General features: G+C 44.5%; 1 long non-coding RNA gene across 1 annotated transcript in view; it reads left to right on the top strand.

The window, feature by feature from the left end:
• Nucleotides 1-12147: 12147 nt before the first annotated feature.
• LOC146802004 (uncharacterized) overlaps nt 12148-23492 on the top strand; it is a 171924-nt gene continuing 160579 nt past the window's right edge. Inside the window, exon 1 of the long non-coding RNA XR_014967683.1 lies at nt 12148-17696. This is a non-coding gene — a long non-coding RNA (uncharacterized LOC146802004). The remainder of the gene's footprint in view (nt 17697-23492) is intronic.

The raw sequence follows: 23492 nt of genomic DNA, 5'->3' as shown, positions 1-23492 counted from the left end.
TGGCACTTTGTGGGACCAGCACGGATTCGAAATTGACCTAATACATGTGACAAACGTTTATTTTGCAAACACTCTGGGGTTGACTACGCCTCTATCTCACGTTTGATGATCCTACCAACATTACAAATTGTTTCAGAGCGTTGGCTAATCAGGCCACCTATTTGAAAAGCCAAAGCGGAGATTTTGTTTTAACATAAGTGGCTCCGGCATAGGCTGATATTTAATCTGATTTTACTGCCACTAGATTGCTTAGTATTACAGATTCTAAACCAGGGAATCTCATGCAAGTTACTCTTACTTCACTTCCTAACCCTGGGTTTTAATAGACCTGACTGGGGTCAGATTGTCAAACCTATCCTAAACGAGTCTTCGTACAGAGTTTTTATTTCAATTTCAGCCCTAAGAAAAGCGATCCTAGGTAGTCAGTACTTCAAAATTGATAGTCAACATTTAGGGCAGGAGCTTTGGAGACTTGATGATAAATTAGTGAATGAGCAGGAGAGATTACTTGGAGAAGTACAAGTTGAGCTCTCTGCCAATAATAAAGTGGGTAGTGACATACAATCACTTGCTGCAGTAAATGGCAACAGAAACATTTTAACTAGCTTTTACTATCACAGTAGCTTGGAACAATCCTTGGTTTGCATACCCTGCATACAACTCAAATCGGGATTTGTGGCTAGAGATAAGTAGGTGTTGCTGCCTGATGCTTAAGAAAGAGTGCAAATCATCATGCATGACATGATAAAGTTGGTGTCAAGAAACTGGAATAAACAGGGCCCAGGACTATGTGCTTGGAATTGCACCGAAGGGCAGATAAGCTTTCAGACAGTGTTTCCCAAACAATGTACCGTTGGCTGAGAATAGGTTAGAAGTTGTTTCAAGCACAGAAAGAGAGTTAAGGCTTTAACGAATTACAAACCTCTGTGTTGAGGTTCCCAATAGTGGCAAATAAATTGTGCCCATTCCTGTCATTTAGCAATTACTAATTTGCTAAGCGTCAAGTTCATTGCACTCGGGTAAATTAAATATTTGAATAAGTAGTCTTTGCCAAGAGTTTTTACTTTTCTTAAAGGTTACTTGTGCCTGCACTTTGACTTGGATAGTTGGAGTAGGGTAGGAAAAGGGGATTACCGCAGACATAATTGAGATTTATGACAGCGGAATAGCTAATTAGGACCGACAGAGACCAAGAGTGAGAAACACAACAATGTGCATTAATTCATCATAAGAAAAAATTCAGGAAAACATCTAGGGCTGTGAAATTTGAGAAATTAATGGTGATCAGAAATGTGAAAAGTGCTCTGGATAAACTAGGGATGTAGCCTTGTGCAAATTTGCAGGACTCATGATAAGCAGAAATATGAGTGCTTCGATCACAACAGGAGTGTGCAAGACTGATGAGCAGAATTTTGGGAAATATTTACTGAGTAGCAAAGGGAGAGTGGATAATCACAAAAAGAAGAATGGTAAAACATTGATTTTTAGAACAAAATGCGAAATTCGATGTCAAGGGAACCGCAATAATGCTGAGTCTGGGCAGTGTGTAGAGCTACGTATCTATAGCCTGTCTTATTTTGACCGATAGATGCCTTAATTTCTAAATAACTGCCCTTTTCAAAGCTTTTTCTCTATTTGTTATTGGCCGGATTTGAGTAAAAAGTGCATTATTTAGTCCGCGTTACTATAGTTGACTTGTTAGTGTGTGTGTGTGTGTGTGTATGTGTGTGTGTGTGTAACTGTCCTCTGTGGTGAAGCAGGGGCTTGACGATTCAGGGCCCTGTGTCAGCCGAAGGCCTGTAAGCATCTTGAAGATATGAGAATCTCAGTGGCCCTTTGCCACATTCTTCATGGTAATCCCATTAGTTTGCCTTATGCCACTGGGACGGTGTTTTATCTCACACACAGGTAACAACCGCAGTCAAGCGAACAAAAGAAGTGTAGGGATGACCTGCAAGGTAATAATGCTGGTTTGACATTTCCATAATTTTGCAACTCTACATTCAACAATCCCAAGGAAACTTTATCTTTTTGAAAACAAAACTACTTAATGAAGTGTTTTGGACAGCCACCTATTGTCAGATGAGCAATCTGGGTCAGCAGGCAACCCAGTCTAGAAATTGTAGTAAGTGCAAGTCACCCGCTCAGTCTGAAGTGTATTAGGAAAACAATCTGTAGCCGACATGAAATCATTGGTCCAATTCTGTTTGTTTTTCCTCATGTAACAGCCCCACAAAGTTTCTCTCCTGTGGGCCTACTCCCTTGCCGGAAGCCAATAGAAATACTTGGTAGAGTTCACTTTCACTTGGTATTGTTCATTGTAATAGGATTTCCCTACCTTGCTGCAACATGGAGTAAGAACAGCATACGTTTGGATGCTGTAAGAAACAGACTACAGGTATCTCCTATGATGAGGGCCTTTAATGTCTACTTCGTTCTTCAAAATTACCCAGTGTGCAAAACATTAAGGATTCCATCTACTTTGGCATGAAACCTACCAAAAGTGACCACTCTCTTCTCCAACAAAGTTCCTTCTTTGGTACAAGCCCCCAATAGGAAACCTGAGACTGGAAAGGCCAGAGGGGCAAAATCAACGAAACCTATGTTCATCAACCTTAATTCACGCCATAAGAGCTGAAGGCTTCTTCGCTGCTACCAAACAAGGTTCAGAAACCAAATGACTTTCATCAACTCCATGTCCATAAGCTCGCCAGCTGTTCCCTCATTGACAAGGAAGGCCTTCTTTTTGATTGGCTGTCCTGCATGAATATTTTCCAGATTGTTATACACTGCATATTCTCATTTTGGTGTAACAGATCACCTTAATCATTTTGGAATCCCTATGTTGCTGCAGGTAATTCGCATCAAAGGACCGTTCGTTTAGCCAGACTTGGATCCATATGGGGACGTACAGTCTTAGTTTGAAGGGGTTGCTCAAAAACATTTGTACATGAAGGAGACAAAGGGAGATACTATCACAGTACAGCACAACCACAGACAAGCCAGATTCCTGTGGATTTTAATGATACTTTTCAATACATGATGAATCGACATTTAATCTGAAAGTGGAAGCAAAAGAGAGGCAATATTTGGGGCCTGATTTAGATCTTGGCAGGACTACAGTCGTCCCACTGTGGCAGTGGTTCCAAGTAACTCAGTCAAGCTGACAGCATCCCGCCCTCCGTATCAAGATGTGGCATCTACAGACTGTGTAACCGGCGCGTGAGCGGTCTTCTCTGCTGGCTACCAGTACTTTGACGCCATCATGTCAGTGGGTTTGCGTTGAGCCGTTGTCCCTGTTCTGCTGACAGTGTCCTGGCGGCAGTTTGCTGACAGAGAGAGCCCTTGGTGAAGTGGAGACTGGTAAGTAGTACTTTGTTTGTGTAATACACACGTTGTATTTTCAACAATAAACCATGTTGGTAATGTATAATGGCCTTTTTGGTACATTTTGCATGCCACACGAACAACATGCGCACACCAAAGTATGCACACCCACACCCACAGGCACCACGAGCACAACACACAAGCTCCACAACAACGTTTTCTTTTATGTGTCAATACAGGTGTGTTTATTTTACCTTGTTAAGTTGTAAAATGAACACTAATGTACACATAAAAAACTGCATGTAAGAGCAATGCAAAAATCCATGAAGCTACAGCAGTTGTCAAAACTCATGATTCATAGTAAGACAGTTGTAAAAGTAGCTTACCCTAGATCCCGGGCGACAATGGAGTTGGATAGTGTTGTGGGGGAGTCAGAGCAGCAAAGGAGGGACCTGGAAAATGGAGTTGAAGATGGAAGTCAGAAACGGGAAAAAAGGTAAGTTTATGCTTTATTTCCTACTATTCCGCAAACTCAAAGTAGGACGGTTTCCCACCACAGTTGCCTCAATGGAAAGGCACATTGTAATTAGCTCAGCGGGAATCCTGGATGGACTCCTGCTGACAGCTGCTTCTGCCTCTGACACCGTCGAGACAGGCAAACAATCCTGATGGAGTCAGCAGGACTCGGGCGGTCTTTAGTCTATAGACCTGCTAACATCTAAATACGGCAGGCGGTGAAACTGTCGAAAAGCATCGGCTGGACCATGTCAGCCAACATCTTAAGTCAGGCCCTTAGTCTATGACTTTAGAGATAAGCAGAGGCATACTATGAGAAAGTGGGTCATTAGTTCGGGTGGATGGTAGTCCACCACAAGTAATAATGTTGCTATTGTTAGGCTCAGTAAAGGATTCAGTAATTTAAACTTGAGCTCAACCCCTGGTACCTAGGGCACAGAGCATGGTGGGCGGGGGGCAGGGCAGGGCTCACTCCAAGGGAAGCTACCAGAAGGGTCCAGGGCAAGTCCAGTTGAAACTAGTCCAGGAAGGTGGTCTTGTTGCAACTTTTGTGTCCCAATAGCTTAACAGGATGTCCGTCACCTGACCCTTCAAGTCCACTTCTTTATCCTGGGTGCAAGAGGAGCAGGTCCACCTTTTAGAAAAAGTACTGCACCTGATGTTGAGACCTGTGAGGATCACCCTGTCTTCCACAGGTCCAGTATGGTTCTTAAGAGGGTGCCACATTATGCCCGGGACAAGCTTGTGGGGTTGAGTCTTGGCTTCCCCCTAAACAAAATGGAAAAAGTTCTCAGGGTTTACACTACCCACTTTTGCAGCAATTCCTGTTTGCCCTACTGCAAGCAATGATACACTGTCTCTCTCTACCTAAATCCAACATCACAGAACCTTTCTTTAACTGTGCAGAGCTCTTGTGCCCACTATAAAGATTTATTCAGGGAAATTAGCATTCCCTCCTCTGTCGTCACTCAAAACTGGTTCTGGAGACGGTTACTTTACCACTGGGATTGGTGTTTGACTGATGAGACAAAGAAAGGGGGCAGGCCTAAGTCAGCTACATCTACCTGAGACTGGGTAGATCTCTTTGAAGTTAAGTCCCTGGGTATTGTCCAGATCATCCTGTCAGAGGAACAGGACACCTCCTCACAACCAAGGCCTTTCTCTCAGCTCTGAGAGCTACTTCACACCTCATCAAGGAGTTATTTAGTTCCGGGGTGTCTGTTCATGCAATTGGGCTTTTTAGAGCCTTTGTTTATGCAGATGAAAGGTGAGTTTCTAAAAGTAAATTTTGTAAAATAATGGTTAGAAATCTGACTTTACCATTGGATGTGGCTTGTAATAAATATTCTAAAAGCCCAGAAAGGAACTTTGTAGCTTGTTTCTAGGCAAATATAACATTATTTAATTGTAATAATATACTTAAATGCTTTCCTACGGAACTGCTAACCCTGCTACAGTGAAAATACCTTTTGAGGCCTTGTCCCGATAAGGGCATGTTTTACATTAAACCTTTACATGTCCTGCTTTTAAACACCAGGCACCCTGCCTTCTACGGCATTAAGGCCTACTTATGAGTGACTTTTTAATATTTAAAAGGAGGGATTAGGTCTGTAAAAATGGATAATTTTGACAGTTCAAATTTGTAGTTTAAACCTGCACAGCCAGCTTATTGGTGGCAGACCTGCAGTCATGTTTTGCACTGTCCCTCAAGTGGTGGCACAATAGTGCTGCAGCCCACTATCGACATTTATCTTGCAGGACTTGAACACTGTGTGCCATATACTAGGGATTTAAAGGTAAGTTAAATATGCCAGTTAGGAGTGTGGCCTATTTAAACTTGTTTTGGCGATCGGAACACATGCACAGGGGCCTGGTTAGCAGAGCTCCAGGTCACAGAGTCAACAATCCAACAGCACCAGTCCCAAAAAATAGGGGTGATCATGCAAAAAGAGGAATTTCCCTACAAATACTACAAAGAGTTAACTACATCTGTTTTGTTGAAAAAAATCGCCACTTAGCTTTGACGTTTCCAATCACAAAACTAAAAGGGAGCTTACAGTTTCCAAATGTATTTGATTGAACCAAGTCTCACTCAGTGGTTACAATACCCGCCCAACACTCTAAAAACCCCTCATTCACACCTATAGCCCCTCACACAGAGGTGAAGCTCCTAAACATCTTTTGAAATGAACTGCTACAATGATTACCTTCATTCAGGCCTGTAGTGTTGTGATTGTCCTCTCAATTTCTGATTGATTGGCAAAGACTTGTTGCAGTTTATATAGTTTCTCCCCTCAAAGCAGATGGGTTGATGGATGAGGTATCATGCAACAGCATTAGTGGGATTTCGGATGTATATTTCCATCTGACAATTAACAGTGCAATGGACAATTCATACATTAGTTTCATATTAGCACTGTTCAACCATCAACTCCCACGTTTTCCATTCTGATGAAGGAAAAAAGCTAAGGTTTGTAATTTCAGAAGACACAGCTGGTCCTCTAATCAACCTGATCAGAACATTTTAAAGGGGGGGGGGGGTAATTTGGGAGGGTCAGTTTGCTTTATACAACACTACTAACTAGGATTGAGAACAAACGCCACATCTATTAATTTGATTGCATGTGTTGATGATATTGAAACACCTAGATGAAGAAAGTGTCCCTTTTTCTGGTACTGCTGAATCGGTGTTGGGTCATCAGGGTATTCACATGAGATAAATGTGTATTGGGTAAGTCTAACTTGAAAAGGTTGATATAGTTTGGTTAATCCCTAAAAAGTCTGGCATGGATCAAGGACTTGCAAACCACCACTAAACAGCCATCACATAGATGCCCTGTGGTGCCAGATTTCAGGTCAGCGAAAGCAGTGATTTAGGCTGATGGCCGCGTTTAAGGATGCCTAAACCTGGTGGCATGAGTAAAGAAATCTAACTTTTGTAATGCCGTCTTAAAGATCTAGATTGACTGATTGCATGGATCACAGTTCCACCACTCACTGGCTGGAAAATACTATATATTCGTTATCAATGTGACATCTAGATCGATTTACCGAATATAGAAATTGTCCTAGGTCAGATGTACTTCAGTACTATATTAAACAAAATGAACCTCCATTATCATTGGGGAAAAAAGTTGCGTTTGTACACGTCTGCATCTTGTCAATACTGTAACCACCTTAAGTAGGAATCTTAAACTTGTTTAGGGGTTTCTTTCTGTTTTTTCTGTTGCAATGTCTCTTACGCACTGGAGGATATTCTATTCAAATGACTGTTAGACATGAGCAATCCGTATTTGCGATGGCTCTTACATGTACCACAATTCTTTCAGGAAAGGGCTCTTCATTCTGTCAAAAACTGTTTTCAGGGGGGGTGTGGCTAAGCGCCAGCGAAGATGGCCACTTAGTTTAGAGCGCCGTCAGAGCGGCGTCTTTCCCTGTAAAAATCCGCCCATCACCGCCCATGCAGAGCGGCCACGCTGTGCGGGAGTCCTGCTGGTGACCTGCGCTCCTAAATCCTACACCCCGGGAGCCGGGGACGCCTCCGCTGCGAAGTTACGGTAGAAGAGCCGGGTGGCGCCTGGGAGCAGTGCGGAGGCGGGCAGAGTCGTGCATTCAACGTCCCGGCGGCCTGTCCGGAGGTCTGCGGCCTGCACCGGGAGTTCCGGTCGGCCCTGCATCGGAGGCGGACGTGGCACCTGTGGAGGTCGGAGGCCGGGACCAGCTCTAGGGGGCGGAGCGCCTTCCCCGTGGCGGTTGGAGCAGCGGCCCGGCGGGCCCCACCACAAAAGCGGCAGGCTCGGAGGCACAGAGGTGAGGCAGCTGAGTCGGTGGACAGTAGGGGGCGCCCAGAGATGTGTTCATCACCGGAGCTGTGCAGTTACCCCTGGAGCCTTGGTTCTGCACCCCCGGCCGACGTGTGAGTGGCGGAGTGGGCAGAAGACCGACACGGCGGACCCTTGGAGCTGCAGTAGGGGCTGAGCTGAACTGCCCAATGAACTGCCTAGGCCTTTCCCCAGCAGGTCCCCTTTTGAGCGCGCCTTGAGGGGGAGCATCCATCCCGCGGGGCCCCAAGGAGAGGGCCGGGCACCCGGATATTGATCCTTGCCGCCGGGTGTGGCGGCGAGGCGGGGTGTGTGAGGCGGCCGGCGGAGGGATACCATCGCACTGCGCCTGTTGGTCCGCTTTCGAGCTGCCGGAGCTGGGCCTATCAGCCAGGGAGTCCCGTGTGGTGGGCCCCCTCTTCCCCTATCTTCGGACTGGTCTGGTGACATCCCGGGGCCGGCTGAGTGGCGAGGAATATTTGGTTGACACACCGCAGTCCGCCTAGCCTCTCTGCAGGGACCCACTAGTGGCCGGGTGGCAGTGGGCGCTGCGGGGCAAGGAGGTATCGCAGACTCTGACGGAGGTGCCCCGTTCGACGGTGTGCGGTGGCGGCCGGCCCGCAGAGCGCCGCTAGAGAGGTGGCCTAAGTCACGATTGGCTCTGGGGACCGGTGGCTTCGCGTGGGACCCCACCATGAGGCCCAAAGGATCGGCGGCGGCCCAAACAAATAAACTGGACAAGTACGCAGTCCCGAGGCCGGCCCCTCAGACCGAGGGGACAACAGGAGAGCAGGAAACGCTGGCGGAGCCCTCCTTGACGGCCATCATGTCCGCCATACAGACCCTGGGGACTACCCTTGAGACTAAAATTGACAAAATGTCCATTGAAATGAACCTTTTGCGTACAAACCTCAATAAAACTTTGGACAAGGCTAGAACTAATGAGACTGAAATCGCGTAACTTAAGGCCTCCTCCAAGAAACTTGAACAGAGGGTAAAAGAGCTTGTTCACCAACACCGCCAGGTGGTCCTGAAGCTGGAGGATCAGGAAGGGAGGGCCTGAAGGAACAACGTCCGCGTGGTGGCTGTTCCGGAGGGTTCAGAGGGGCCTAGCGTGGACCTGTTCCTCGAGGACCTGATCCTCAACAGCCTGAAACCAAAGCGACTCTCTGCTATGTTCTCTGTTGAGAGGGCTCACTGTGCACCGGTCCCTAGGCCTAAACCCGGAGCCCGCCGCGAACCATTATCGCACGGATCCTCAACTACAGGGATCGGGACGCCATCCTGCAGGCCGCTAGACAGAAGGGAGACCTACAGTACGAAAACGCGACGGTCAGATTCTTTCCCGACTTCACGCTCAAGGTGCAACTGGAGCGACGATCGTTTGAAGGGGTGAAAGCAGCATTGCGGGAGAGGGTCATCAAGTACATGATGTTCTTCCCAGCGAAGCTCAAAGTCCTCGATGGCAGCAGATCCTTCTTCTTCACTACGCCTTCAGAGGTACAGGACTGGCTGGACAGGGGAGCTCCGCGACCGTCGGCCGGCGCGATGAGGGGCGACGGGGGTGAGGCTCGGACAGGCTCGCGGGCCCCCGGGTCGGAGGTGGATAAATCAAGTCAGTGCTCTTGGCGCTCAAGATCCCGCAGTCCGGACCTGGTTGGCATATAAAGACCCTCCCCCCCCCCCGGACAATTGAACACTGGCCTGTAATGTATAATTTTACTCTACGATATTGCAGGGAGGGTATGCCCGGGACGGTGCAGTGGGTGTGGGGGCCGCCCTCTCGGGGATTTGTGGAAAGGTGCCTCAACTAGGGAGGGGTCGGAGACTTACATGCCTGTTTGATATGGGTGGTGTGCCACATTTGCCAAGGACATTGAGCACAACAATCAAAGGAGGGGCGGGGCAGTACAGCAGGGGACATTGAAACTATCGTGCTGACAGGCTCGCATGGGCCGGAGAAGACCTAAAACCATAATGGGGAGAGGCGCCCACCGGCTGGAGTTGGTGCTAGCGCACGCCTCACCAAGTAAGTTTGTAGAGGGGAGGGACTTTCTCTCTCCTTTCTTGTTTAGGGCGAAAGGCGCTCTGCTAGTTGGGGGATGTGGGTAGTTGTAAACCTAAACGGCAGGGTAGCAGGGAGGGACAGGAGGCGGGGGGGCTACAGTTTCAGGAGGGTTGTGGGGCTATTGGGGATATTTCTAGGGGAGGCGGGGGTTTCAGTTGGTCACGTGAGAATAATCCTTGTGCGATGGAGCGGTGTAGCATGCCATGTGGACGACAGCTTTGCATCATCTCTGGGAATGGCTATGAAGTGGGATAAGAGTTTCAAAGTGCTTAGCTGGAATGTAAATGAGTTGGGGGGACAAGCTTAAGAGAAGTATGGTACTCTAATTCGTCAAAAGACACCTCCCAGATATTGTCCTGCTGCAGGAGACACACCTCATTGGGAACACATGTCAGGCACTCAACAGATGGGGGTACACTCTGGCCACGCATGCCGGCTTCACATCGGGATCCCGAGGGGTGGGCATTCTTGTGCGCCGTAACTTTCCAATGGTAATTCAGCACACGAAAACTGACCCGCTGGGCCGCTATGCAGCGCTCACGGGGAAATGGGAGGGCCGCACGCTTAACCTGGTGACGGTGTATATTCCACCTGGTCTCCAGAATCAATCTTATCAAGATCTGGGGGAGCTCCTTCTTTCTCTTCCCGAAGGGCAACTCTTAGTTGGGGGAGACTTTAATGCAGTAGTGTCTGGGGACTTGGATAGACACCGCCGCGTAACATTGCACCGGGGCAAATGTGGCTCTCCAATTTACGGGAAGCGTATGGGTTGGTGGACCTCTGGCGCTTACGCCACCCCACCCAGCTGCAGTATACATTCTTCTCAGGACCGCATCACACATTCTCCAGGATTGACTACCTTCTTACTCTCCTGCAGCACGACACTGTGGTGCAGGACGTCAAACACTTGGCAAGGGGTATATCAGACCACTTCCCGCTGTGGACGCATCTAACAATCAGGGAGCAGAGGGTGGGTTGCGTGGCGCCCATAAACCCCTGGTTGATGAGTAACCCTGAAATTTAGAAGGCTCTCACTCGGTCAATAGATCACTATTTCACCGAAAATGTAGGGACAGTGGAAGCCCCAACTACCCTCTGGGAGGCATTTAAGACTGTAGTGAGGGGGGAGGCCCTCTCAAAAATCGCCGGACAGCGTAAGGAAAGGGAAGCGCAGATGCTCACAGTGGAGCGGGACCTTCTCGCACTTGAGGGAGAGTCGCAGGTGCGTGGGACCTTAAAGGCCCAGCATCAAATGCAGTTGAAAGCTGCTGAGTATAAGGCCCTAGCCACGGAGGCCGGGAAGACGCTAGCGAGACACAAAGGAGGCCGGCTTTATGACCAAGGGGACAAGGTGGGTAAATTAATCGCCTGGTTGGATAAAAAAACAAATGGCACAGAGGGTGGTGGCCAAAATCCGGTCTGCAGGGGACTTCCCCCTGACCGAACCGCAGGAGATAATAGACGCATTTGCTGCGCATTTTAAAGGAGTGTACAGCAGAGGCAAGGACCGGTCAGAAGAGGATTCGGCTGCGCTCCTGAAGGACATTAGGTTGCCTGTGCTCTCTGATGAGGATCGCAAAACTCTAGACGGCGACCTCACCGTCGCCGAACTTGCCAAAGCTATTAAGGACCTGCGGACTGGGAAGGCCTTGGGCTAGAACGGCCTACCTATTGAGCTGTATAAGCTCCGGCCCGACTGCCCGGGTACACATCTCAAAAGTATGTTCGAAGACAGCAAGGCGCTGGGGAAACTACCAAGATACCAACACATTGCCACCCTGGTGGCTATCCCCAAAGATAGGAAACCCAGGGATCGCTGCTCCTCCTACAGGCCAATATCATTATTGAATGCTGAGCCTAAGATACTGGTTAAGCTCCTTGCGAACCGGGTCAAACAAATAATCACTAAACTGGTCCATCCCGACCAATCGTGCTTCATGCCGCATCGAAATACAGTCATTAATCTGCGACGGCTCCATGGCGTGATGGGGCGCCGCCATACGAACCAGGAGGATGCGGTGGTGGTATCACTTGATGCCGCTATGGCATTTGATACGCTGGAATGGCCCTATATGATGGCGGTCCTTACAAGATTGGGATTTGGTCCCAACTTCGTTGGATGGGTGTGCCTCCTATACACCGAGCCTTTGGTCCAGGTGGTGGTAAATAATAAGAGCTCTGAGGTTTTTGCATTTGAGAGGGGGACACGACAGGGCTGCCCCCTCTCACCCTTGCTGTTTGCACTCTGCCTGGAGCCGCTGGCAGACTGGATAAGACAGGATCCCTCTATACGAGGGCTGAGATGGGAGGACAGGCTCTCGCTATATGCGGACGATGTCCTGCTCTACCTGGCCTCCCCCTCTAAATCACTTCGGGTAGCCCTAGACATCCTCACAAGTTTTGGGAAAAACTCCGGGTATAGCATCAATTGGGGAAAGTCATTGCTTTATGTGCTGCATGGGGCCCCTCCTCCTGTTCCGCGTGGTTGCCCGATCCAGATAGCCACGGAAGGGTTCAGATATCTCGGCATCTACATCTCCGGAGATGCGAAAACACGTTTTGAAAACAACCTCAGGCCACCTCTACAGAGGTTCCAGAGAAACACGGCAAACTGGAAGAGGCTCCCGTTGTCGCTGCTGGGTCGTGCGGCCCTCTTCAAAATGATGGCGCTGCCGCGGTTTTTATACGTGCTCCAAAACTACCCGGATCTGGTCCCACACAAATACTTCGCAGATATTGAGGCCACCCAGCGGGACCTGCTGTGGAGTGGCATACCACGCTTGGCTCTCCCAAAGCTTAATTTGGGGTGGTACGATGGGGGCATAGCACTTCCGGACATCCGCAAATATTACTGGGCAGCGCATCTCTCGGCTATTAATCAGGGCACGTATGGTAGTGGGGATGGCCCCGGGAATGGGATGGATAGATGGCAGCACTCTACTCGCGACCTAATAAGTTCCACCTCACGGGGCCTACAAAACACTCGGTCCAACTGTGGCACATTGTGAACCGGAAGCTAGGGTGGGCTGACAAACTTACGAAGGCAACCCCGCTCTGGGTGTCAGAAAGGCTCGGGTCGCTGGGACGCACTAAGGGATTCCGCAATTGGGATCTGATCGGTATATCCCGTATAGGGGACCTCTGGGGGGTCGGGGGAATGGTGCCCTTCGCCTCCCTACAGCAATCACACGAGTTGGCACACACGGAATTCTTCCGATATATGCAGGTCCGGCACTCTCTTCAATCTAACATTTCACCAGGGACAACGCTCCCAGATTCCTCCCCCCTAGAGGATAGATTACTTGATGGCTACTTACCGGAAAGGGCGATATCCCTCACATATAAGAAACTCATACATCACTCCCCGGATCGGCTGGGCTCCCTCAGGGGGAAGTGGGAGGCGGACGGTCTTGAAATCGATGATGAGGAGTGGAGGGAGGCGCTCTCCTCCCCCAGAGAAGTGGCAATATCGGCAAAGTTGCGGCTGATACAACTCAAAATACTGCATCGGGTGTATGTCTCGGTCACCAGGCTAGTGTTGATGGGGAGGAGTACAGATGGGCTCTGTCGGCGGCGTTGCGGGGAGAGGGGGACATTTCTTCATATAGTATGGGAATTCCCACAAATTCAAACACACTGGGCAAAGATACACGACTGTATGGGCAAGGTTTGGGGGGTAGGGTTGCGTCCTGAAGCTAAACGATGCCTCCTAAACATTTGGGAGCCCACGGACCTATCGGTAAAAGGCAAATTGTGGGCAACACTGGGGCTGGTGATTGCAAAGCGTAACATAGCGTGCCTGTGGGGGGCGGAAGCGCCCCCATTGCTTGGTGCATGGAAGAAAGACATGGACTGGTGTATGCTGCTGGAAAAGATAGTGTATGTTTCGAGAGGGTGTCCCGGGAAATGGGTAGCGGTCTGGTCTACCTGGAATGCGTACCGCGGTAACATCTGTGAACCCCCCAGCTTCTCCCCCCTTGAGGAAATGTTAACCCAATAAAATGATGATATTGTCTGTTCCTGCTCTGCTGTACCATATTAAGTTGCAATAATGTTTATGGGTCCATGGCTGAACCACTGTAACTCCAATGACCGACCACTGTGATGTGATCAACATGTTTATGTTTGTTAATAAAAAGAATTTTTTTTTACAAAAAAACTGTTTTCAGTTACATTTAAAGTAGATATATATGCATCATATGATGTATGCATATATATGAAGATTTAATATGATTTTTTTGTTTTAATTTAAACTAGATTTCTCTTTATTAAAATGTACTCTATAACGAAGAGCTATGTTTACTCTTGGTTTGCCAAGATTGATATCTGATACTCCTGTGGAGAAATTAACTCCTCTAAAAGTAACGCTGGGCTGATTCCTTATTGAGTTCCATTTCACTGTTTCTTTAAAGCCCCCTACGTGTTATGAGACAGTAGCTTTTAGTCTTATGGTAGATGTGGTTTCATTAGTGTGGTTCTTTGATATTTGTAAACTTTCACACCTTATTTTAGATACTGTCTCCTCAGCTGCATGGAGAAACGTACTGCTATTGCCATTTTCTAAAAACAAAAAAGACTTTGTTGAAGTTGTTAAAACTTTGCCAACCTACAGTTTATTTAATTCTATCCATAAACAACAGAGGTGCCGTTTTACTCTCTTTAGCTATATGATGAAAGCATGCAGTATTGCATCCTCCAGGATGTCTTACAAATGGTCTATTCTTCTTGTACACAAAAAGTCAGTGCCCCAGAAGGCAATGCTATGGTTGCTGAATGTAATTCAAGGTCTTGTATGTTGGACGTTTTATTCAAATACATATGGAATTGTGAAAGAAATTCAGTTGTACCATTCCATATGCACATAATCTATGAATGTGACCCATTTTACTGTATCCAGCTCAACCTGCTCCTTTCTATTCAGAGAAGGCAAAACTATACATGGTGGGAAAGGGAGGGCTGCTCACCTTTTTAAAATATTTGACAAGTATTACTTTTAAAATCTGCCATTTTCAGAAAGTGGATTTCCTTTGCGTCTATGTTTATAACAGAATGTACAAATCCTAAATTGGTCGATTATGCTTAAAAATTAAACACTTTACGTGAACATTGTAAACCCTCCTTTTCATTATAAAATGTTTTCAAAAGAAAGGCCCTCCTATGGAATAGGAACAAGACTAGATTACCCACACAATTGATGAAATACAATGCAGGACAAAACATCTGGAAAAAAGCAAAATGCAGGACCTTCCACACAGCCTCAATAAATGAAAAAAGAAAAAATTGAGTGCTATTGAGATTCTGCTTGACTCATTTTGTTACTTATTTTGTTTGCATTTGTTTTATATCAATGCGTGATACTTTTTTTCTTTACTGTTAGAAATTGAAAGAAGACTGAAAGTTTAAAAAAAAAAAACAGTTTATACAGAAAATGGAACACGCTCCATAGTGTCTTCTAAAGGTTTCTTGTCTTAGGGTATTCAACATCCCATTTAAGATGCACTTTAAAAGATTTTATTTACTCTTCTTAGTGAACACTTACCTAACAATGTTCAGTTGTCTGCTAACTGAAATTAAAGTTTAATGTGATCGAAAACACCATTGTAATTAATTCACTCTAAAAATCCTTTACAATTAATAGATTTTGACACCAAAGGTGTATTATTTGCTAACATTTTATTTTTTAAACATTAATTGGAGAAGAACCCATTAACAGCTTCCATATTTTCTTTTACTTTGAAGTAGTTTTTCTACTCTTATTTATATCAAGTTATGTTGTAAACTTTAAATTTGTAATTTGTTTCTGTATTGGTAATTTGCAGCACTGTGCATCAATTTCCGACTTAGACTTTTTGGATTTGCACCAAATTGAAACCACCTTCTGTCATCATCAGGAGAATGCTTATACCAGAGACCTTAAAATCCGTTTCCTGGGTATCTCTGAACACAGTCGCAAAGCAATACCATGCCAATATTAAATTGTAGAGTAGTGTCCGATTTGGCAGTGTAATTATGAAAAATATTACAGCCACACATTTTTTTGCAACAGGAGCAGGAACCGGAATACATCAGATAGTGAATGGAACACAGTTATGTTCCTGTTAATGTTGATACCCAAGTTGTTTGCGTGTTACCACTTTGCCCCTTTTGTCTTCTAACTACTTTAAGATACCTTCCTTGCTCCGAATAATGGTGCATTTGCTTTTTCCAATGAGATCCACCTTCATAGGTGAAAGATTCACAGAAATAACCTGCTTATCCCACTAAGTTAGGGCATTGTTTGTACCTCCTGCGACACAGTCTCAGGCCCTCAAATTGCTGCACATTACATTTTTAATAAGTATTTTATGTTAATGTCAACTTCAGACCAAATGGATCTGTATAATATTGGAGAATTAAGTCTTTATTTTACTATGACAGATATTTTGAGAAGGTTTTACCCTAATGGCAGAATTGACCCTCTGATTACACACATGGCCTTCAAAATACAACGGAAAGCACATTTCACCAGAACCTGTTCAGTATGATGCTGTATATTACTGCTTAGAGGAATACACTGGCTAGATCTCCCCTTAACGAGCAGTATCTAATTAGCATGGCTGGGGTCTAGAGAGATCTAAAAGGGCAAATTGTTATGTGTAAGGAAACATTAACAGCTTATTTGGAGCTTTCATATCTACTTGCCATACATGTGTTAAACTGCTGCCTTTAAAAAGCTTGTGTTAGATACTTGAGAGTAGCCCTCTTCATTTAAATAATTTTTAATGTTGCTTTTTTTCCGAACTATAGACCGCTTACCCGACATTGACCTTTGCACTACTGATTGTAGCATACTGCATTGTGGTCTGTGCAACCTAAGGTCGAGGAATCAGTCATTTACCTATTGCTCAGTCTGTTGGGGAGATCCCAAACAAGGTTGTAGTTATTCGTTTTCTCTGCTTGTGATAAAACGATTATTGGTGTTTTGCTAAACACATATGCTGCGAGGAAACTAGTTTTCCAGGATGTTTCAAGTTCAGACGTTTTATAAACTGAGCCTGGCAGTGATGAAATCAGACTATTTCCCCCAGATGTGTAGTTGAAATTATTATGTATGCTTTTCCAACGCTTCCACTATTTGTAGTGATACATTTGAGGTATTTTCAGACATAAAGAACGTATTTCTCTTGTCTCAGTCAAACAGGACTATATCCCCTCAAGGCCCATTAAGCATTGTGTGTTCTATGCAACATCAAAAGCTGCATTAAATAATAATTAAAAATATTTAAGAAAGTGGCACCTTGGCTGTATGTTTTCAGGCTGTGGCTGCGATTGTAGGCTACATAGATGCTACTTAGATGCTCTTGTCCCTCAAATTACTCAGGTGGTGAGAGGAGTGTAGTTATCGTCAAAGAATGGGACCTGTGAACACTGTAGAACAATAGTGCAACAGCTGTGTCTTTAAGAGATTTAGCCCAGACCCTCCTTCATTTCTGTCTGCACTGCAGCAAAAAGTATTACTGGAAGAGACTTTGTAAACTAAAACAAAAGTGCAATGAAAATAGTGTATTGAAATGTATGACGATACATGGTTTTGTACAATAACTGATGTGGTTGCCAAAATGAATCGTAGGCAGCATTACCATTTTGTAGATTTACAAGAAGCCCTAATGACTAAAAAAGTACCAATTCAGGATGGTGAGTTTGGGGCAGGCTTTGGGGGCATTACAATTTGATATTTCTGTAAACAGACCTCGAGGATATATCTTTCCATATTCTAATAATTTTATGCAGTTTCAGGTGGAAGTTCAACAGTTCCAGTCCAGACTCTTGCTATTAAGCCTTATGTCAGTGTCTCTGTTTATGTAGGTACAAGTGGTAGCCTTCAAAAAGTGTGGGTTTGCACCTGCCAGGATGGCTGACTTAGAAAGATAGTCACTGAAGAAGAATCCTTGCTTTTCCTTCAGGCAGCGTTGTCTTCTGCACAGGTTGGTATTTTCAGTCAGTGAAAGACGGTCCTTTCTGCTCTCACTAAAAGGATATCGTTTTGCACAAGCAATGTTTGACACAATTTGGGCTGCGCCTTTCCCTCTGCAAAGCTAGTCTCAAACATAAGTACAGTGTTCCTTTTATGTTTGTAATGTCTTCAGCCAATTATTTTCCTTCCAGTTTTAGGACTTTATCTTTTACTTGCATCACATGTGATGCTGTTGATGCCGTCCATTATGTATTCTCTCGGGGCTAAGTGAGATCCATATCCAGCCAGTGTAATAGATGTTGATTGTTTTCTCTAAAGCGATACTAGATCTCCAGTAGCAGACCAGAAACTGCAATATTGCTAATGTAAGTGGTCTTGAAGTTCAAGCAGCTTGACATTAATTTTTGCTCTTCAACGAATAAAATACAAGAAGATTCTAGTACTAACAATACCATTGTCATGCATTCTCTGAAAAAACCCAGAGAGTGTGGTTTGCTAAGCTTATTTAGGCAATACAATCATTCTGACTCCTGTCAATTCCTCATGGCATATCTACTAACACTGTAAGTTGATTTACAAAAGCAGAAATTCATATATTGTTGTAAGCAACTACTCATGAACCGCATTTTATAGTGAGAGGGTTTCCCTGAGTGGACATAATTTACACACACTACAACAAAAAAGTCTCCCTTTTTGGTGATTGGTTGCCTAGTTGTCTTGATGTTACTTACAGTGGCTTTCATTCCGGTGTACCTCAGGAGGCTAAAACGATCCTTGGTCCTGAAGTCCTAGAGCTCCTAAAGGAGGATCTGCACCTACTAAATCAGTCATAGGAAGTTTTACAGGCGTCTAGTGTTCCACTCCCTCCAATTTGTGTAGAAGGCAGGTAATTACTCGAGTCTCTGTGGAATCTTCTGCTTCTTGCTTACAGCTGAAGATTGTTTGGATCCTAGTCCTCTACTAAAGCTCTTGTATCCTAAAGGCCGGGCAGAATTATATAAGCTAGTTCCATGATCAGTGATGGTGCAGTATGTTATGCGTGTCTGCTTCACTAGATCGTGACCTTTCCAGTATCACATGTAATCTGTTCTTTGCCTCAAGAAGAGATTTAGGCTTCCACTGTGTTTGAATATGTTGCAGCCTGTTCCATTTGTGACGACGAAGCCAAAGTTTTTAGGATGGCAATATTCTTTTGAAGGACCTTCTTAATAATAAGTTCCCTTCATCTCTTTATACTCTGACACGTAATATGAATTGAGTGCTGTGTTTGGCCTTTAAAATCACGTTCAGCCTTTGCTTAGTTATTTATTGAGTTAAGGCTCAAGACTTCCTTTTATTGGTTATATTTCATCTGTAGAAGGTTGACCAAACTGCCATTATTAGCAGAATGATTGTGTGTTGTCTCTACAAAGGGCAGTTTTTTAATACAGCCACACTCCCTAGGAGTGACATATAAATATTATATGCACCATAAAGATGGACCCTCTAGTGATGCTACTTTTTTTCCGTGATGCGATCCCCCTTTGTGGCCACTGGGAAATTTAGGGCACCCCACACAACATTGATGAAGGGTAAGGTTTCCATAGTGGTATGCTAGTCGCTCTTAATATGAAGTTTCTGTGAAGTAAAGCATGCCTACCTGCACCTTTGTTCCAACGGTAAGTAGTATGTTAGTACAGGTCACAACACAATACCTGCTAGCAGCAAAGATGAAAGGCAGGTCACACAGCATATTTCCAGCTGTGGTTTATTCATCAGAAATTAGATATTTATGGCACCATGTTTATTTTTATCCACACTATAGGTCATAACAGGAAAACTAGAATCTCCACATGTTTTAACACAATCGTAGCCACAGCATTTTGTAATATGGTTGACGTGAAATTGATCCTAATATCTTTTGGCAAAATACTGCTTTCCAATAGGTTTAATTTTGCAGTGCAGATTCAGCTTTTACTTTGTGCCTGCAATGAACATAAACGAGCACGACAAGTATTTAAGCGGTTTGTGGGGCAGGTGATGAAGTGACCATGTACTATAAAGAATAAAATACACTCGGCTATACATTGCAAGGATATTACAAGTCACCTTGGAGTTCCTTGGCTTATAAAGTAACTCTGCCTTCGGCCTCATTCCTCTATAAGGTCATGGAACTCTTCGATGATTTGCAATATCCTTTTAATGTACAAAAAACTATACTTTATTCCATGTATAATAGTTGCATTCATTAGACCCTCTGTTAGAAAAAATTATGCAACTGGTCTTTAATTACCGTTTGGGGGTGACTGATAGGTAACGTCAGCATGCTCCCAGGCCTAACTACCCACAGGGAAGAAGTTATTGCTTTTCCTCAGACAACGTGATGAAAGAAGCAGCTCACTCGCCTAAGTGCTGTGTGTGCCTGGTAGCCAGGAAACTGGGATAGCCTGCTACTTCCAACAGACTTAGTATGCTGCCAGCCAGTGCACCAGATCCAACACAGTGTCTGAAGTAAAGGTGGCTGCCTGGTCTTCCTAAGCTGCATGACTGATCTCCCCGTTCTGTCGTTACTGGTAAAAGCAATGCATGCTAAGCAGGTACTTTTGAAGGCAAGCAAGCGTAAGAGGAAGGGTTGGGGGCCAGTGTTGTACGTTACTTTATAAAGAATGAATACCTTAACTGTACGTAAAAAAGATACTGCCGCTCACCTCCAGATTCCGTCACCCTAGAATGGCACTTGGCTACTGCCTTCTGTCTGTATGGTAATTGACCTCTTTGCGTAATTGAAACATCCTTAGAACTACTGTGAGACACTTTATTTCATGTGTTGATAAATTTTGGATCACTTCAGGGCCAAGTAGTGCCAGAAGAATGCATTAAAATACATTAAAGGTTCATGGATGTTGAGGTAGGTATTATCACTTTGTGATATGTTGGTCAATGTATTTGTAATCAAAAGGGACAAGTGCAGGAATTAAGTGTTTTACTACAAAAAAGTTAATGATTAAAACATATGTCAGGTCTTTATACCTCCGTTTTGGAAGTTAATGGTAGTCCATCCTGGTAATTATTGCCATATGGACAAGGAATTCTAGTAACTGTACACTATGGCAAATCTTCAGACTTAAGCTCTTTGGTAAAGTAAGTATTGCTCACAAAATCACTTTGTGCAGCATGACGACATTAGTCTACAGAACAGCCTGACTGTTCTTGCCGGAGTGGATTTGCTCTTTAATTTGGAGTTTAATGTGAAGTACTTGGTACATTATTAAATTTGGTTCTTAAAAAAACGTATTTCGCGCTATGCAGTGCTGCATTTTGTGAGTGCAATGACTGAGAACTAAGAGTATGAAAGGAGGCATTTTGGGTTGTATCAAGAGGGTGTACAGGTGGCGCGCTTACAAATTTTGTTTTCCTGCACGAGAGGGGCAAAATCCTGCATTATTTTTTTGTATTTATTGTGCACAACTCTCTCTCTCTCTTTCCCTCTCTTTCATATTTCTCTCTCTCACTATATATATATATATATATATATATATATATATATATATATATATAAATTTTACTTAGAAATACCAAGAAGTGAGGCGAAGGGTCCATTTAAGTTGATTGAATAGCAAGTCGACGCATTCCTGCATTTGCCTTCTTCAAAACTTGCTTCCAGACAAGGCAGTACAGAAACAGTTACATTTAAAGTGTAGATAGTGTATTCTCATTGGATGGTTGATCATTGCAAGAGACAGAGGATTGTGCGCAGCAATAGTCAAGGGTGGAAGCATGCTTGTATGCTGGCTGTTGCACCTCCAAATGGGATTGCGGAACCCCATCGACTTGAATCGACATTTATTCAAACTGTTGGTAGTACGGCCATTTGACCGACTCTTACGAAATGTGCCTTATGATATTTCAGCACGCCGGTGGCGAAGGGTACTTTTGACCATAACGCTTTCTGGAAAGCAATGTGGCATGACAATGAAGAGGCAGTCGATTTAAAGATTACAATGTTGAGAGATAGGGACTGTTGAAAAGAACTATAACAGTTGGAAACTAATTATGAACTCCCTATTGTGGTGCACCTGTGAACAGTTGAAGAATTTGTACATGTCCTAGAGACTGTAATAAGGAAATATCAACAGAACAAGAGTTGCCATTTGGTTTCTGTATATGAAAACCAAACTGTTATGGCTGCGATTGACATTGCTTTGTAATTTTGGCAATAACAGTCCTCTATCTCTTGCAATGATTAACCGTCAGGGAGAGGATTGGCCTAACCGCTAGAACAGTCGATCTCAGAGCTGGGGAACCGGGTTCGCATCTCTGCAGGGACGCTCAACATCCTGTGATTCTGGGCAAATCATTTAATATACCTAAGCCTAACAAAAAAATGAATGTGTCCGTCTGTAACACAACTGGTCCTCATGTAAAGTGCTCTATTAGCTTCGGGTGTAGTTCGTGCTATATAAAACTCCCACACAAAAAACATCCGATGAGAATACACAATCCACACTTTAAATGTAACCATTTTTGTGCTAACTGGTCTGGAAGCAAGTTGTGAAGAAGGCAAGTGCCGAAACGCATCAATTTGCCGAATTGAACTGAATTTGACCCCACAAGTGTTTTGCATCTCTTTTGGGGATTTCTTGGTAATACATAGCGTGGGTCTACATCCATGCCATGTAGCAATAGCCAAGGGTGGAATTCTGGAAGCATGAATATATATATATACACGTGTGTGTGTGTGTATATTGCAGACACATAGAATGTAAAATGCTATTTATTACCATTGTGAGTGTAGAAGGGGCAATCCTTTATGAGAGGCAAGACCTCAGTTGGGTCACGATCTACCTCCCCAACAATAACACATTGCACTCAGGAGATCTGCATGTTTGGTTTATACCCACAGTTTTTTCATGTGCAGTAGTTACTCAGGATTCAAGAGGTTAACTCCCTCCAGTGAGATAGAATCACAAAATCTAGTCCTTGGAAGGTTGTCCCCCGGTTGTTTTGTTCAGAATGGAATCAGACATTAAGAATTGTTTTCTCAATTCTTTTGCACTACACTTTGCTAATAACATGCAGTTTCACCATGGCACTGTAGTAGTAAAGTGTGATTGTATTTATTGATTCTCTATCTTGATATATACATATATGTGTGTGTGTGTGTCTGTATGTATGTGTGTGTGTGTGTATGTATATATATATATATATATATATATATATATATATATATATATATATAATTCTGTGTCCACATTGCTGTGACATGTAAATTAAAAGGGTCTACTCCTTAATGCATAGTCAGAGTGAAATCAGTTTGACAGCACAGAAAATTAATTTTTAAAAAAAGTTTTTTTTTACAGAAACCCATATATTAACATTAACACATACAATTTTAGGGTTGAAGGCATAGGTAATCATTGGCAGATCTTTTAGATTTTAACAGTCCTGTATCTTTTATGACTTGTCGGTGCAACTAACTGTATCTGCTGGTTATGGAGCTAACTGTATGCTGAAGAGATTTTACTTGCCCCGTCCCCTCCCCACCAAACTGGGAATATTGGTATTTATTGCATTGCAAATACAAGGAGATGAAACCTTTCAGACACTAGCCTGACTGATGAGGGGTGTTACCCCGAAACCATTTTTTCCAGGATGCTTGTTTCCGGTCCAGGGAAGACCTGGCTTGGCAGTTCGGGCTGGACTGTCCCCATGAGGCACGGGGTAAAGCCCGATTTGCATATAGCTGGGTCTGAACTGGGGTGGCCAAGTGACCTAAAGAACGATGATGGATTCAACCCAGATCTGTGACTGTGGGTGAGTGTCTGAA

This window comes from Triturus cristatus, chromosome 8 (assembly GCF_964204655.1).
Source record: "Triturus cristatus chromosome 8, aTriCri1.1, whole genome shotgun sequence".
Classification (NCBI taxonomy): domain Eukaryota; kingdom Metazoa; phylum Chordata; class Amphibia; order Caudata; family Salamandridae; genus Triturus; species Triturus cristatus.
Note: the sequence above shows the minus strand (reverse complement) of the source record. Positions and strands in the feature narration are given on the sequence as shown.